The 17,860-nt window shown below is 37.2% G+C and overlaps 1 protein-coding gene and 1 pseudogene across 1 annotated transcript in view; one reads left to right on the forward strand and one right to left on the reverse strand.

Moving 5' to 3' along the window:
* Dpp10 (dipeptidyl peptidase like 10) overlaps window positions 1–17,860 on the reverse strand; it is a 1,452,235-nt gene that overhangs the window by 788,134 nt on the left and 646,241 nt on the right. The window lies entirely within an intron of this gene.
* On the forward strand, window positions 16,315–16,786 carry LOC110321196 (annotated as a pseudogene).

Genomic DNA, 17,860 nt, shown 5'->3' on the forward strand with positions numbered 1-17,860 from the left:
TTGATTTTTCTTTTGATTGTGACTGTGCCCTGATATTTTTTCCCACTTGAAAGAAGTATTTAGTGAAGCCCACAGTTAAGAGACTTTGAATTTTAAAGTACTTTGTATTTTAAAAGATACTGGATATTTTAAAGGAATTGAACTTTTAATATGTAAAGACTGTGGGACTTTTAAAGTTATTTAGATCTTGGGAATGAATAAGAACTAAGGATTAAGGCTTACTAGTGATGTGTTTGTGTGTCAAGTTGACAAGGGGTCAATTGTACTGGCTAATTTTGTGTCAACTTGACACAGTTAGAGTTATCACAGAAAAAGGAGCTTCAGTTGGGGAAATGCCTCCATGAGATCCAGCTGCAGGGAATTTTCTCAATTAATGACCAAGTGGGGAGCCATTGTGGGTGGGACCATCTCTGGGCTGGTAGTCTTGGGTTCTATAAGAGAGCAGGCTGAGCAAGAAGGGGAGGCAAACCAGTAAAGAACATCTATCCATGGCCTCTCCATCAACTCCTGCTTTCTGACCTGCTTGAGTTCCAGTCCTACATCCTTTGGTGATCAACAGCAGTATGGAAATGTAAGTCGAATAAACCCTTTCCTCCCCAACTTGCTTCTTGGTCATGATGTTTGCAGGATTCAAAAGCCTGACTAAAACATCCCCCCATTTATAATTGGCCAAAAGAAGTTAATGGTAATACAAAAAACAACCAACTTTCTGGAACTAAAGGACATCCAGAGAAAAGATATGTCAGCTTAGAAATCTACATTTACTAGAAAAATAACTTCAACTTTCGAAATCATATTATGAAGCACACACACAAACAACTACTTGAATAATTGTAGCGTTATTTTTTAAGGAGTTGTTTTTTCCTGCAAATTTTTGCTATATGTCTCAATCCCTAGGTAGCTTGGACCTCATATATGTACAGGAGACTGTCTTGGAGCTGTATATAACTCTGCATCTCTTGTGCTGTGATAAAAGGCATGTAACACTATGCTTGTGCACTTTATCTTTGTTCCTTTTTCTCTATATACGTATCCCTTAGTATATACTTTGTCTACCTTTATTCTTTCTTCATTTTTTTTTTAGTTTTTACTTTATTTCTAGATATTTATTTTATGAGTAGAGTATTGAGTATTTATTTATTTAAGAGTATGCACACACACAGACACACATACACACTTGAATACATGAAAACACCCATGAGCCCAGGAAATGTCATCAGATCCTCTGGATTTCACCTGGGGATCCATCCCTCATACAGCTACCAAACCCAGACACTATTGTGGATGCTAAGAAGTGCTTGCTGACAGGAGTCTGATATAGCTGTCTCCTGAGAGGCTTTGCCAGAGCCTGACAAACACAGAGGTGGATGCTCACAGCCAACCATTGGACTGAGCACAGGGTCCCCAATGGAGAAGTTAGAGAAAGTACTGAAGGAACTGAAGAGGTTTGTAATCCCATAGGACTAACAACGATATCAACAAACCAGACCTCCCCTCACCCCCAAGAGCTCTCAGGGACTAAAACACCAACCAAAGATCATGGAGGGACCCATGGATCCAGCTGCATATATAGCAGAAGAAGGCCTTGTTGGACATCAATAGGAGAAGCCCCTGGTTTTGTGAGGGCTAGATGTCCCAATGTAGGGAAATGTCATGACAGGGAAGTGGGAATTTGTGGGTGGGGGAACACCATCACAGACACAGGGGGAGTGGGGTGGGATATGGCGTTCCGGAGAGGAAACCAGGAAAGGGCATAACATTTGAAATGTAAATAAAAATATATCTAGTAAAATAATTAAAAAAAAAAGACTTATACTCATTTGTTAGCCATCTGATATGAGTGTTTGTTTTAGTTAAGGTTTCTATTGCTGTGAGGAAACACCATGACCAAAGCAACTCAGGGAGAAATGGTTTATTTGGTGCACAGCTCCACAGGATTCTTTATCATCCAAGCATGGCAGGATCCTGGAGGCAGAAGCTGATACAGAGGCTGTGAGAGATTCTGCTTACTCTCCTGTTCCCAAAGGCTTGCTCAAACTACTTTTTAAAAATTATTTATTTATTTGTTTATTTATTTATTTATTTACACTTCATATTTTATTCCCCTCACCCTGTCTACCATCCTAGTGCTCCACGTCCCATACCTCCTCCCCACCCCATTGTCTCGATGTGGATGTCCAACCCCTCCCATACCACCTGACCTCTAAACTACCTGGGGCCTTGAAGTCTCTTTCGGGTTTGGTGCATCCTTTCTGAATGATCACAGACCCAGAAGTCCTCTATTGTATATGTGTCGAGGGCAGTTGGTGTATGCTGGCTGTTTGGTGGTCCAGTGTTTCAGAGATCTCGGGGTTCCAGGTTAATTGAGATTGCTGGTCCTCCTACAGGGTCACCCTCCTCCTCAGCTTCTGTCTTTCCCTAATTCAACAACAGGGGTCAGCTGCTTCTGTCCATTGGTTGGGTGCAAATATCTACCTCTGACTCTTGGGTCTTCAAGAATGCTGTCATGCTAGGTCCCTTTGTGTAAGTGCTCCATAGCCTCAGAAACAGTATGAGGCCTTGGGATCTCCCCTTGAGCTAGATCCCTCTTTGGGCCTGCTGCTGGACATTTTTTCCCTCAGGATCCTCTCCATTTCAGTCCCTGTAATTCTCACTCAGGATCAACTGCCCACCCACAATGTTCTGAGCCTTTCTCCATCAATTACTAATCAAGGAAACACTGTACAGGGCTGCCTACAAGCCCATTTTACTAAGTCTTCTTTTTCTTTTGTGTCCTTCTCGTCTACAGTGACTGTGTCAAGTTGACTAGCCAGTATGACCTAACATACACCTTCTGTAAGAGGAACTGCTTCAATCCACAGGACTTTGGGTCTTAGAACCCTGCCTAGTGGCAGCAAGGCAATGAAGAAAGTACTGACACACATACAATGAAGCTAAACTCAGGTAGGGTTTCCTAATGCTATGGCTGTGATTACCACTGGAACCCTGAACCTCAGAGTCTCTGTTAGATACAGCATAAGAAAATACCTCTGGAGGAGATACAGGGGAAGAAAGCTGCATATGCTTGTCTTTGTGCACCCTGAGTGATTCAAGAGTACTCAGACTCTGTAGAATGTTTTTGTTAACTCTCTTGAGCCTGGCCCACATGAGAAATAGTATTGCCTAAGTACCATCTGCTAATCAGTCTGAGTCATCCTAACTGTCAGAATCACATTGATTTGCTCAGGATTTCTCTTACTCGTGAACTCCTCCGCTCCCTGCTAGCACCAAGAGTTCTTAACTCCTGATCCATTTCTTCAGACCTTCATTCTTTATTGTTTGCAAATTTTATAGACATAGAGAGCTGTTTTGATAATATTCCCCCTAACTCTCCCTCAGAACCCCTTCTTCCTAACTAGTTGTCTTCACCAACCACGGAGTTTCATTAGGGTTACATGAGTTATTTACTATCCTAGGAGAAACTTATCAGTGATAATACCTTTGAAAACTTTGCCACTCTGTTGCCTGTCCAACAAACACTAACTGCCAATACCTCTTCAGAAAAGGGTAAGGCCTTATGAGTCTCTCCCATATCCATGTTGGAAAGATCCAAGGGCCAATCTTGTGCAGGCTTCATTCAGGTTTCTGTATCTGTTGTATATTCATGATTGCAACACCCAAGAAATTGATATTTTGATTTTTCTTAAATATGGACAATAAAACAGAAAAAGTATAAACTAAAATAATTAAGGTCTACAAACAAAATCTTAGGTAAAGAATGGAAGGACTTAAAAAAACAAACAGTACTGCAACAAATAGTAAACAAACTAAATGCCCCAGCATGTTCAAGTTAATTACAACTAGACTTATTTCTCCACAGTATTTTGGAGCAATGAATATTTTGTCTTTATTCATCACAAACTAGGATCTAGATGTTGGCAATATTAAGGAGCTTGGCACTTACAAGTGTGAATTTCTTAAGATGAAATGCAGTATTCAGTAGTGGGAAGTTACAAACAGTTATCTCCCCCTTTGCTTTCTGTTGGGCTTAAGTGATCCTATAGATTCAGAATTGGATGAAACACTGTAGAGAAATCTCAAGAGAGAAATCATGCTTTGCTCTCCCAGCTCATGTTGAGAGTCATATTATTCAGCTTATTTAAAATACTCACAGGGGAGGTAGAACCTGGAAGCAAGGGGCAGGTTTCAGACTGCTGACAGTTCTTGCAGAGGACCCCAGTTCAGTTCCAAGCATTCACACAAGGTAGCTCATCACCACTATTAACTCTAGCTCCAGATGATCCAGTGCCCTCTTGTGGTCTCCTGTGGCACCCTCATCTGCATGCACTTAATGGCACATATGCACATATACACAAATAACTAATAGAATAAATAGTAAAAAATACTCAAAGAAAGTGTGAAACATATTAAAATGTTTTGACAACTGTAGAAGCATAATAACAGCACATAGTAGAAATCAAATGATTGATTCATCAGTCAAAATATGGGAAAGGATTTTAATTCTTCTAAAATAATACTCATAGAATGTAAATAAAAGCAACCTATTCAAATTCAATGTTCACATTTCTAAGGACACAAATGATACAGTTTTGAGCACTTTATCACATCAAACAAATTTCAACCTTTGAAACTCAGTTGACTTTTGTCACTGCTTTATGACACTGTTATGTTTTGAAAATTATTTTGCTGTCAGAAATAATTTTATATTGCATATACAATGATTAAATACTACTTTCTCTTCTCTTATCAGATGTCTACTTTCATTACTTTGCTGGGAAAACAGCTAGGTAATTCAATATTATCAATACTTAGAATGAACTTAATGGACATTAAACAACACAGACATGCACACATACATATATGTATGCACATACACAAATATACTCAGTATTTATACTATCTATCTATCTATCTATCTATTAAATCAAGTTTACTGTCTGTTCATATAAAGTGGAAAGTAAGCTTCTATATTGATTTTTAATCAATGTGGAATATTCAAGAACTATTTTCTTTGCTACTAATGTAGGTCAGCTTTTTGACACCAATAAACATTATATAATATTCAAACATTTCATTGATCTGAAATATTCAACCTTAGAAATCTGTAATATTAGGTTATCTATCTATCTATCTATCTATCTATCTATCTATCTATCTATCTATCTATCTATCATTTATCAATTTATGATCTACCTATCTACCTATTATCTATCTATATATGCATCTATTGATCCATAATATTTAAGACCTGCATAAGCACTCCTTGACTTTAATAAATCATGAAACATGCAGATTTCCTGATCCAAAAGAATGTATGCTATAGAAGACTTAATTATTTTCATCTACTTTAAATGTGTTGTTAACATTTGCTTTTGTCTAAAAATTGAATGAAAGTGCTTCTCATTGTAGCCTATTCCACAGTTGTTGTTCCTGGAATAAGCTATCAAAGTTGAGAAATTACTAAACATACAAAATTTCCATGAATTCAAGGACTGAAAAGACATATTGGACAGAGCTTTGGTTTCATACTGACATTCTAAGTGGAACAGAAGTGCATGGTATATAATAAGGAGAGGAATTTTACTATCAGGGTGAAAATGGCCATGTGATAGAAATGCTGAGGAACCAATACAGCTTAAGTGTTGATGCTGAAGGAGTAGATGACTGGGACACAGCGAGCATTATTGAAAGCCATCTGTTCTTTGATCAGTTTATCAACTTTCTACATCCTAGTCATTCTGAATCTAAAAATGAAAGACTGGAAGTAATCCATACTTCAGTTCTAACTATGAGAGATCACTTCAAGAAATGTTAACATACAGCAGGCTGGACATAGTATATTTCTCCATTTTTTGATATGTCGTGTAATGTCTACCCAAATCACGGTCAATAAAAACAAAGATAGACAGACAGTATTAAACAATAAAGATTCTCCACAACAAAACAGTGTTGACATGACATGGAAGAAAATGTTTCCAACTTTCTCATATATAAAAAAGCTAGTGTGCAGAACATACAAGAATATCCAACAATATTAAACCTAAGAAACCAAACAAAATCTGATCAAAAATGAAAAAAGGCCTAAGTGTATACACCCCCCCACACACACACACACCCACACACGCACACACACTGGGAATACTAAAAAATATTCAGAATCATTAGATATCTTGGAAATGTAAATATAGATCACAGGGAGACAGTTCCTTACTCCAATGAACATACTTTCAAGCAGAAAGTTAGTTGAATTGCCAGGAATTATGCAAACAAAGAGAAGGAAATACATTTTACATTGATGATGGGACGAGATATGGTGAATGCAGCCATCATGGAAAACAGAATGTATCCTCCTCAAAACAAGTGAAAACAGACACACTACTGGGCACTTACTTGAAGGAACTGCAGTCAGTTTGTTGAATAAAAGCTGGTAATTCTAGTGTCTGCTGTACAATCCGTATTAGTTAACAGGAGTGATCAAACTTGGAGGTGTTCAGTGTTTAACCAGAAAATGAAAATATGTTTTCCATATATTCTCACATAAGGCTCACATGAATATTGTTCATATAATAATGTCAGATACAAGAAGAAGAATGAAATCTTATCAACTTGTAAATCCTGGAGTTCACTGGGACTAGTAAGACAATCAAGATGCAAAAGAGCAAACATCATATGACTGCTTTCATACATGATAAGTAGAAAAGGTCAATCTGAAAGAAATTGAGAGTGTTATAGTGGTTTTCACATCTTTAAGGGCAAGGGATGGTAGCAGACACTCATCCTTGGCTGGTTAAATAGATGATAAACTCCCAAGTTTTATAACCAATAATAATGGATTTCATGTTTCAAAGTAGCTATAACAAAGGATCTTGAATGTTTTATGCAAACAATCATATTTTAGGGGATGTAGGCCTCACTCATTTGCTTTGCTCATTACACATGCATATATGAGTATGCATATTGAAATATTGCATTGCCAAAAAATGTACAATTGTGTGGGAATTAAAAATCAAAGTGGAAAATCAAACAAATGCTCCAATTCTGAGATTCTGAGTCCCCTAATCAAGGATACAATGGGGTCACATGTAATTGCATGGTATTGCATATTTATGAGGATTTTTGTTAAGACAAATACAATATTAGCATTTTACTCATATTGTCTAATTCAAGATATAGCATTATCCTTAATGGTTGGATCTGCTTAATCTACTTTGTTAATATGAGAACTAAGAATTACTTAGAAGGTATCCAATAATGCCTTAAGTAAAATGTCCATTTGTTAAATTCTCAGTGCTCATTATAGAAAAAAGTGTGTGTGTGTGTGTCTGGGGTGTTTGTTGTTTTTTTTTTTTGGTTTTTTTTTTTAGATATTTTCTTTATTTATACGATCCCGAAAGTTCCCTGCACTCTCCCCCTGCCCTGCTTCCCTACCTACCCACTCCTTGGCCCTGGCATTCCCCTGTACTGGGGCATATAAAGTTTACAAGACCAAGGGGCCTCTCTTCCCAGTGATGGCCAACTAGGCCATCTTCTGTTACATATGCAGCTAGAGATACAAGCTCAGGGGGTACTGGTTAGTTCATATTGTTGTTCCTTCTATAGGGTTGCACACCCCTTCAGCTCTTGAATACTTTCTCTAACTCTTCCATTGGGGGCCCTGAGTTCCATCCAATAGCTGACTGTGAGCAGCCACTTCTGTGTTTGCCAGGCACTAGCATAGCCTCTCAAGAGACAGCTATATCAGTGTCCTTTCGCAAAACACAAGAAAGATTTAAAAGAAATTTCCAGGTATTTAGACACATTAGATTTATAACTCTTATTTAAATTTCTGAGGCAGTCAATGTATGACCTAGGAAAATATAGTTTGTGATCATAAAAATGAATCCATATTTCATTGTGCTCTAAAAACAGGACTGGTAATGAAATGTCCCCAAAGTGCTGTTCTTTTAAAACATTCCTAGTGCACATCAGTGCACTCGGGTACAGATACTCTAGTTCCTATCCTGCTCGGGGTCGTAACATTCACTAAAGTGGAGACTGTCCATGCTCTGTCCCAACACATGAGCAATAGCTAATGGATAGAAATAAGGACATATAGCCATGTCTCCTGGGCCAACCTCAAATTTAGAGATCATCTGTTCCTTTCAACACAGGTTCCACATGCTGGGAATCAGATGAATGGGAGTCCAAATCGAATCTCTGGACATTTAGTTAATGAGATAATATGTCATTAACATGTAATTCCATGCATTTATCTTACAATCCAGAGTGTAAACCTTATGAATATTCACTCTAGACATGGTCATTTCTCCATAATATTCTCTTTTATAATTGTTTTAATTTTTATTCGTGTGTGTGTGTGTGTGTGTGTGTGTGTGTACCTATATGTGCAGTGTCTTTGGAGGTCAGAGGAAAGTACTGGAATCCCTGCAGTTGAACTGACATACAGTTGTGAGCCACTTGATGTGGTAAAAAATAATAAAATGTACAATGAGTCATTGATGGATATCAACTGAATATATCCCCAAAAATGGCAATTGACATCTTCTTGCTGCAATTAGCAGCATATTTGCAATTGCTTGGTGAGTGTGATGTAGAGAACCAGAACAAAGACAGAGGAGGGCAGGTGAAAACTTACATTGAGCTTTTTTGGCATCCAGTTGAGGCTGCATGCCTATGACCGTCATAACACAGAAGACAGAGAAACTTGAAAACCATCAATGTATACTAAAAGTGGAAAAGGACATGAAAGTGATGAAAACAGAAAGCAATGGCAGATCCACACAATGGAGAAGTCAACTGTTGGCCAAAAAAGATACAGAGGGAGATGGTGAAGGAAGGATGGGTTGATAGAACAAAGTGGCATCTCCCTGTGGATAAGTACAGAGATAGAAGTCCAATGAAACAGCTTGGCCCTGATTTTCTCATTACTCAACGGTATGAGACAGATAATTATCAGCATCCATATTTCCTAGTGTCATATCTGAACAAATGATTCTTAAATCATCAAAATGATTCTTAAAACAATTTTGGATTTGGGAGCACAGCAGTCTTTGGAGTTTTGGCTTAGGACTGGATGTCCATGCAGGGCACTCAGAAGTATTTAACACACAACACAAATCAAAGTCCTGAAACATTTGTGGTCCCACGCATATTGAAAATGGACATTAACTTGCAGCATATACTCTCAATAATCATGGGAGGGTCAAACAACAGGAAATTGGTAACAAATTAACTGAGCTACTATTGGGTAAGTGTCTTTAAGGATTAACTTATTTCTTGCTTATTTTAAAGTTTTAAACTTAGTTGTAGGATAGGCTGTTTTGCTTGCATGTATGTATGTATACCACCTTGTGAAGTGTCCAAAAGGGGGCAGAAAAGGGAAATGGATCTGTCTGGGGCTGGAACTGGGGTTACTGAATTTTGTGAACTGCCATGTGGGTGTCCTCTGCATCATGTTCACTTGACCACTGGGACATACCTTCAGCCTCTAAACGTTTATTTTTTCTTATGTCTATGTTTGTGTGTTTGTGTGTGGGTTTAAGCACATGTGTATAGGTGAACATGAAGGTAAGAAAAGAGGCTTGTATTCTCTGAAGCTGAAGTTATTTGAACTGTCCACATCAGATTCTGGGAATTGAACTCAGGTTCTCCATTTGTTATTTCAATAGATAAATATCAGAAGTCATGGTAGAAAGACAAGATAATAAACAATTCTTGTGATTGAAGCCAATAGGAAAAGGGGAATGATGATATTATTAATAATACATAGACAGAATTTATATTCAATAAATATGTGAAAACTGATTTTATTATTTGAAATATATTTTGCTTACAAAGCAAATAGTATGCATCTATAAGGAATATTAACAGTGTGTCATTCGTTGCTAGAAGGGTTATCTCTCTTTATATTTTTATTGTTTGAGAATTTCATTAATATGTAAAATATATTTTGACTAATCGACTCACTATTTGTCCTCCAAAACCTTCCATACCCTCTGCTACATATCCCTCTACAGTTTGTTTCTGTTGTCTTTACCCCACCAAGTCCATTTTATAAAGCCTGCATGTGAGCAGTTGTGAGCTCATTTACTGGATCATGGACAACCTACCAGGGCCTGAATCTCTGAAGAAAACTGCCTCTTCCTTTCCAGCAACCCAGAAACTGTATACAACTCTTCTCTATTTATCATCATTCTGTTAAAACTATTTCATTTGAGAAATTACCTGCTCCAAAAAAATCTTTTCTCTATAAGCAATAGTTTCAGAGAGATAGTTAAAGAGATTCATAACTAGGTCTTTGCAATAACTGTCTGGAAACATGGTATTCATTCTGTTGTGTTCTTCCACAAGCACCAGCTTCAAGGTTACACTTTGGCCAGCCTTCTGTATTTCACATGTCCCCTGTTCTGCTGTATAGTACCCTCATGTTATGTAGGTATGGAAAACAACAACAACAAAAGTAAACTTCTGAAGTGTTTCAGACTTGGAAATATTCCTTCTATTGCTTAGCAAAATGAGTTTCCAGTTGCTAAAGCTATTGTCATGAAATGTTGCCCACTTTCATCTTAGTCATGTGTCCCTGCTCTCATGCAGAGTGCATTGAAATCAAAGAGCAATTTTATCTCCTATTTTGAATCTTTTAAAAGAGTTATTTTTTTAAATAAGAAAATGGTATTATACACTCAGACTCGGTATTCACCATCATTGTAAACATAGAAAATGGAAAATTTAGACACATATATCTTGAGGGAAATGTATTATATGTATAAGATGAATGGTCTGGGTCCCAAAGCAATCATTACAACTATTATCTTATTCACTCCATTCAAAATAAAAAAAACATGCTGACTGAATTCCAGGTAAAAGCCTGAGAATAAAGAAAGCCAAGTGATTTTTCCTTTATGTCATACACTAAGGTTGGAGTGCCAAACTGCTAATGGCTCAATTGTTCATACTATGAAAATAAAGCCTAAACTACTTTTGAGTGCCTTTGTAAAGATTTATCCTACTGTGGCTATGTTGAAAAGGAGATAAACAAGGACTGGAGACATGGTTCAGTGCTTAAAAGCAGTTACTGCTTCTATGGAGGACCCAGGTTCTGTTCAGAGCACCCAAATGTTAGGTGGCTCTCAACCAACCATAACTCCAAATAAGAGAATCTGAGGCCACCTCTTTGGTGCTGTAAGTACCTACATAAATAATGTGTGTGTGTGTGTGTGTGTGTGTGTGTGTGTGTGTGTGTACACATGCCAATACAAATGAAAGAATACCATATTTTAAAAAGAAAAGCAAATGCAGAAGAAATCCACCCATTTCTATCTTTACTCCAGTGGCATCGTAAGTACATATCTGTGAAGCTTTGGGGTTGATTTTGCTACAATCTTCATGTAGGAAAATGACTAACTAACACAGAAAGCCATGATTCAGGGGTTTTAGAATTTTCTTCCATTAAGATATTTGAAAGTCAACAGAGGTGAAGAAAATATTAATTAACAAGATTGGAAATACATCCTGATTAGGTATAATCAACCCAAGAAAACTCTAGTTATCTCTTTGGATATGCTAATTATTTCAGTTCTATTTCTGTTTCTGTGATAAATTATCCTGATATGTAGCAACTTCAGGGTAGAAAAAAAGTTTATGTAGCTTACAACCTGGTTACCTTCTATCACTGGGGCTGAAGAATCAGAGCCAGGATGGCAGACAAGGGCTGAGAGGTTTATATCACCCAGCTATTGTTTGAAGCCTTACTTTACTTTTAAACATACACTGGCAAAGAAGGATTTGTTGTCCATAAGTGAAAATTTCCAAACAATAATCTGAGAAATACTCCCTTAGAAAAAATAAGTTACAAGGACAGGCAAACACCAGGTTATAGTAAACATGTCAAAGTTACAAGGGACAAACAAACACCATGTATATACTAAACATGTCAAACTTAAAAGTTAAGTAAATTCTTTGCATCTAGCAACTACATATTAAGGGATTTCACTGGCACCACTACCTATTGAAGTTGTATTGTGAAATAATAAATTAATCCTTATACAAAAATTCCTTATATTTTATCAACATCTGGGAAATTAAAATTATAATTGAGACCAAACTTGGGAGGTTAAATATTATCTTAGATCAACTGATGCCTTCAGATGTCCACCTCAAGTTGATTAATAGGGATCATCTTTACCAACATTTCTAATCAAACTAAAAGCAAAACAAAATAAAAGACAATAGAACATACTTTAAAAATGTAGCAAAAATGTTCTCCAAGACACCAAAGATTAGGCATGAAGGACAGTAATTCTGAGGGAGAAAGCAGATTTAATGAACCTTGAGATTGCTTGAACTTACTGACTAGAGTGACACAGGGAATAGTGCTCAGTGAACATTCTAGACTTAACCCCAAGATCTCACTCCCCTGAAGTCATTAAAGGTGCAGGCTAAGTTACTTTGTGGAGCACAGAGTGGAAATGTGAGAGGCCCATGGGCAGAAGACTTCAGCAATTTTCACATAAAGAAACTCTCAGAGGGTTAGGGAGGTGACTCAGGGACTTATTGAGCAAACATGAGGATCTGAGTTTAGGTCCTTAGCACTCCTGTACATGAGTAAATGCTAGGCAGTGTGAGCATGGGTTAGTTCTCCCACGGCTGAAAATAAGCATCAGAGACAGAAAGATCACAGAGGGCAGATGGACAATCAGTTTGGCTGAATCTGTGAGCTACAGGTTCAGTGAAAGAGCATCTTAAAAATTATGTATCTGTCTTCCATGTGTGTACATATGGATGAGCACACACACACACACACACGCGCGCACACACACGCGCGCGCGCACACACACACACACACACAAGAAAGAAAGAACAAAAAAAACTGGTGCTAAGAACAACTCTGCTTCTATCGCACAGCACTGACTGATGCCTCAACAGTGAGACAAAAGCAGACTTAAACAGAGGTCTGATTAACAAAAGGTGGAGAACAAACTCTTTCCAAATACCTTTAGCAGCATCATAGAAGGAATTTTAATGAGGCAGTGTCCAGATTTTGTATTGTTTACTAAAAACTTTCCAGAAATAAAAAGCAAGCATATTCATAATGCACACTATGGAAAAATCAGTTGGAATATCTTCATTAATACCATGATAAAAATATAGTGTACATAGCTATGGAAGCAAAGAGAAAACTAAAGTACTGTTGGTATTAGCAGCATAATTCCAGGACAGAGCAGATAAGCACCTGTGAAAAAGATATCAAATCTGTATAAAGGGGAAGCACACGGAGAAAAAGTCTGGAAAGAATTAGACAGAGAACAGAACTGTGGGATACTCTACCTGCAAGCAGCTATGAATACCTGTGTATTTTGAATCCCTGAAGGACAGAAGAGTGATGATTGGAAAGATCTTTGATAAGAAAATAGCAAAAGTTTCCAAATGCAATCACAATTGCAAACTAACAAAATCAAAGGTTTAATACAGTCTAATTACAAATGAAGAAAACAAAAATGATGCTCAGATATACTTTACTCAAACTCTTTAAATTATTGAGGAAATGTGGTACATTAGAACACATGAAATTCTCAAGAATAAAAAAATGTAAAAAAAGATGTAAATATTGTAAATATTAACTCTAAACATATGTTTAGGATATATATATATATATATATATATATATATATATATATATATATATATATCAGGGAAGAGCAAACCAGTAGGCATACCTCAGAAACCTTTGTCAGGAGGCAAGCGAATCACACCTTCAAAATTCTGAACAAAAACAATAGCCACAAAAATCGAGCCTGTGTACTTTGAGATGTAGCCTGAGCAAGAGCTGGAGTAACTAAACTGATCCATCCATGCCAGCTCACCGCTGTGAACTCTCAAAATAAGCACTGAGTTTTCCTTGACTTGATAGATATTTGCAGCATCTATTCAAAAAAATATCTAAATGAGATTTTGCAGAAATGATATTAATATCATTTTCAAATCTGTTGCAACATTTTAATTCTAAGGAATAATTTTCATAGCTGATTGGTAATCTTCTGCATATTATCAATGTGTATGTATATGCACATATAAACACACACACACAGACACATACATACACATGTCCACACACATATACATATGACTTTGAGACCATCTAGATCAAGCTGGACTGTGGACATGTCTGTGGGGGACAGTCTTGATTATTTGGCTGATTTGATAAGATCAATCTGAAAGAGTGTGTTACTATTGCATGGTTTGTGGTATTGTACCATGTAAGAGTAAAGAGAAAGAGCTAACCTCTAAATATGCATGCATTCACATTGTCTCTGTATCTGTCTCCCTCTCTGTCTCCCTCTCCCTCTTCCTCTTCCTCTCCCTTTCCCCCCCCTCTCCCTTCCTCCCCCTTTGTCTGTCCCCTCCTCTCTCTGCTGTGTGTGTGTGTTTGTGTGTATGTGTGTGTTCTTAACAGTGGATGTTGTGATGTGCCTATTCAAGCTCCTATTGCTTTGAGTATATGATGCTTTGAGTATATTCTGGAATTGTGACCTAATATAAACTCTCTACTAATTGTTTTATTTCTAAATTTTTATTTTATTGTTTTTATGTGTGTATGTGTGTTGGAGGGGGAACAGCCCTGTATGTGAAGGAGCTTGTAGAGTCCAGAAGTGGGTATTGGGTCATCTGGAGCCGAGTCATGACGTTCTCCACACAAATGCTCTCCACGCAAATGCCGGGAACAGAATCCCAGGACCCTGGAAGAGCAGTACATGTTCTTATCCACCGAGCTTTCTCTCCAGCCCTTCCCTTAATTATTTGCCTTTTGTCAGAATACATTTATCTCAGCAGCAGTAATAAAACTGGAGCAATGTCCTTTGAGTTTTTTATTTATCCACAACAGATCTAAAAGATGACAGTGTCTTTTGACACCTGAACACAGCCACATCTGCTGACATCTTAGCAATAAAAAAAAAAAAAAAATTGCATTGTTGTTTAAGTGCTCCGCATGTTGTCTAGAATTTTCCTTCTGATTTCTATGATTAACTTATTTAATGAGGCTGAAAAGAAGTCTCCCACACCGTGCTTACTCACCAACAATGCATGAGTGGATAAACAGCAACTGCTCATCAATCTCCCTGACTTCCTCTTAGCATCTACCAGCAGGAATAGATTAAAAGCTTCATACCATTTCTGAGTTCATGTAGATACCCCTCCCTCCGGTGTATCACCATGTATAACAATGTAAACCTGTAGGTTCCTGGATTAGCCTTCCATGGATATCTATATAATCTTTAAAAGATATTTTTGAAATCTAAAGTTGTTAACAAAAAAGGCATCATATGTGACAAAAACAACTGTCAAGAGATACATAGTTATTCAAGCATTTATAACTATGAGAAATTAACTAAGTAGAAGCTGGGGCTAGAAGGCTGGCTTGGCTGTTCAAATTCTTACACAAGACTCACCTTTACTGGTTCACAGCTGCCTGTACTTAAGTTCAATGGAATCAAATACTTCCTCTAGCCTCCTCAGTCACAAGCACACACCAACACACATATACACATACACAGTAGGCAATCTGAAGCAACACTTCAGCATAAACATCTATATTATAGAATAAACTTAAAGGCAGGCAACACTGGCTAAGTTAATTTCGTTTTTTGTTTTGTTTTCTTTATGTTTTGGTTTGGGTTTGGATTTGTTTTTTTGCAGGGGTTATTTATTTGTTTGGTTGTTTTGTTGTTGTTGTGTTTTTGTTTTTGTTTTTGTTTTTGTTTTTGGTTTTGGTTTTGGTTTTGGTTTTGGTTTTGGTTTTGGTTTTGGTTTTGGTTTTGGTTTTCAAGAAAGGGTTCTTCTGTGCAGCCCCGACTATCCCAATACTTGCTTTGTAGACCAGGCTGACCTCAGACTCAGAGATCCACCTGACATCTTACCTGAATTTCTTTTTACTGTCATAAATCACAACCTTGGACATCAAGTAAAGAAACCAGTTACCCCAATAATAAATTAACTAGTAATACACATGGGAACTTTTATGTGTACCTGTAAAAAATAATAATATATATAATATTTATATTATAGTATATGCAAAGGTATGCACAGCAGGACAAAATTAATAGTAAATTAAGTGAAGTCTTTAAGAAATGTCTATAGAAATGTCTCTAGACTATTTTTAAATTTATCAACAACTCCTATGTATTTGAAACAGTGTATTATTTTCATGAATGTAAAATATTGGTTTGTGGGAAGAAGCAGCGAGGACGACCCCCGGCCGGAGCAAACCCGCGCGCCGCTGTAAACCCGTGCTCAGCGCAGAAGTCCCGTGCTGCCACCATGCCCAAAAGAAAGGCTGAAGGGGATGCTAAAGGAGACAAAGCCAAGGTGAAGGAGGAGCCACAGAAAAGATCTGCAAGATTGTCTGCTAAACCTGCACCTCCAAAGCCAGAGCCCAAAACTAAAAAGGCCCCTGCAAAGAAGGGAGAGAAGGTACCCAAGGGGAAGAAGGGGAAAGCTGACACCGGTAAGGATGTGAATAATCCTGCAGAAAATGGAGATGCCAAAACAGATCATGCACAGAAAGCTGAAGGTGCTGGAGATGCCAAGTGACGCGTGTGCATTTTTGATAACTGTGTACTTCTGGTGACTGTACAGTTTGAAATACTATTTTTTATCAAGTTTTATAAAAATGCAGAATTTCATTTTACTTTTTTTTTTTAAGCTATATTGTTAGCACAAAACACTTCATTACTGGGTGGGGGAAGGATCATGTGTCAGTAACAAAATCTCTCCCAAGCTGGATAGAGGACAGAAAACCTTTCCTTGATAATAATTTTGAAAGGCTCCTGTTGGCTCCCAGGAGAGATATCCTGGTCTTGACCTAAGTGGCCACCAAGGCACAATACCTTGTGGTCTGGCAAAACTATAAATTCATTTTTATATCCTCTTCCCCCTGTACTGTCAACATAGAATTAATTCCCNTAAAAACCAGAGACCTGTTGGAACCTGGCCCCCAAAATTGGTTTCCCAGTCTATTGGGCGATGTAGACTCTGCGGTGACGTCATCGAGTGTACTCAGAAGAGCGCTGGTTCCTTTTATAAAAGATTGTGGATCTTCAGATTGGTAATTCTGCCATGTTCGTTTCCTGAAAGTCAGGGTCAGCTTGTGGAAAGTTGTTAAACAACATCCTTAATGTGAAATGTCAACCCTCACTCTAAGCTACTTCCCCTTTTCAAAGCATTGAATGAAGACCTCATTGGGTTTTATGGTGGCTTTCTGATTTTGGTAGTCTATACAAGAAGGGAATTTGGAAGTTCTTGTATATTGTTGATTGTCTGCCCATGTCCTACCTGAAATACTATGATTGTTTATGAAAAGTATCTTTAATAAAGCTGGTTACAGTTAGGCTTGGAAAAAAATATTGGTTTGTGATAGTCTGGAGAATTTTATATCCTTCTATTTATTTATTTATGAGCTATAAAAATGATATTATTGTGAAGAATTTCATATCTTCTTATGTATTTTTGGTATATTTAACTTACTAACAAAATAAGTCACAATACCCTTTTTAATGATTCTTAGCAACAAGACAAAATGTTCAGCTCTAATCATGTCTTACATGATAACAGCCCAGAAAGTAAGGAGGCACAACTGTTAAATAAAATAAGTGTAATAATTTAGAAAATACAGTATTTAGAATCAGAGATATTAATAGGTTTGAAGACTTATTTCAAAGTATTCTGCTCATTTTCTTGTCCAATATAGTTATAGATACTTTTAGACATCACACAAGCATAGCAAAGCTGAGAAATAATTTTCTCTACTTAAAATACAGGAAGTTGTCATTTACTTATCATTCTGTTTTGTACAGAGGAGATAATT

This window comes from Mus pahari, chromosome 5 (assembly GCF_900095145.1).
Source record: "Mus pahari chromosome 5, PAHARI_EIJ_v1.1, whole genome shotgun sequence".
Lineage (NCBI taxonomy): Eukaryota > Metazoa > Chordata > Mammalia > Rodentia > Muridae > Mus > Mus pahari.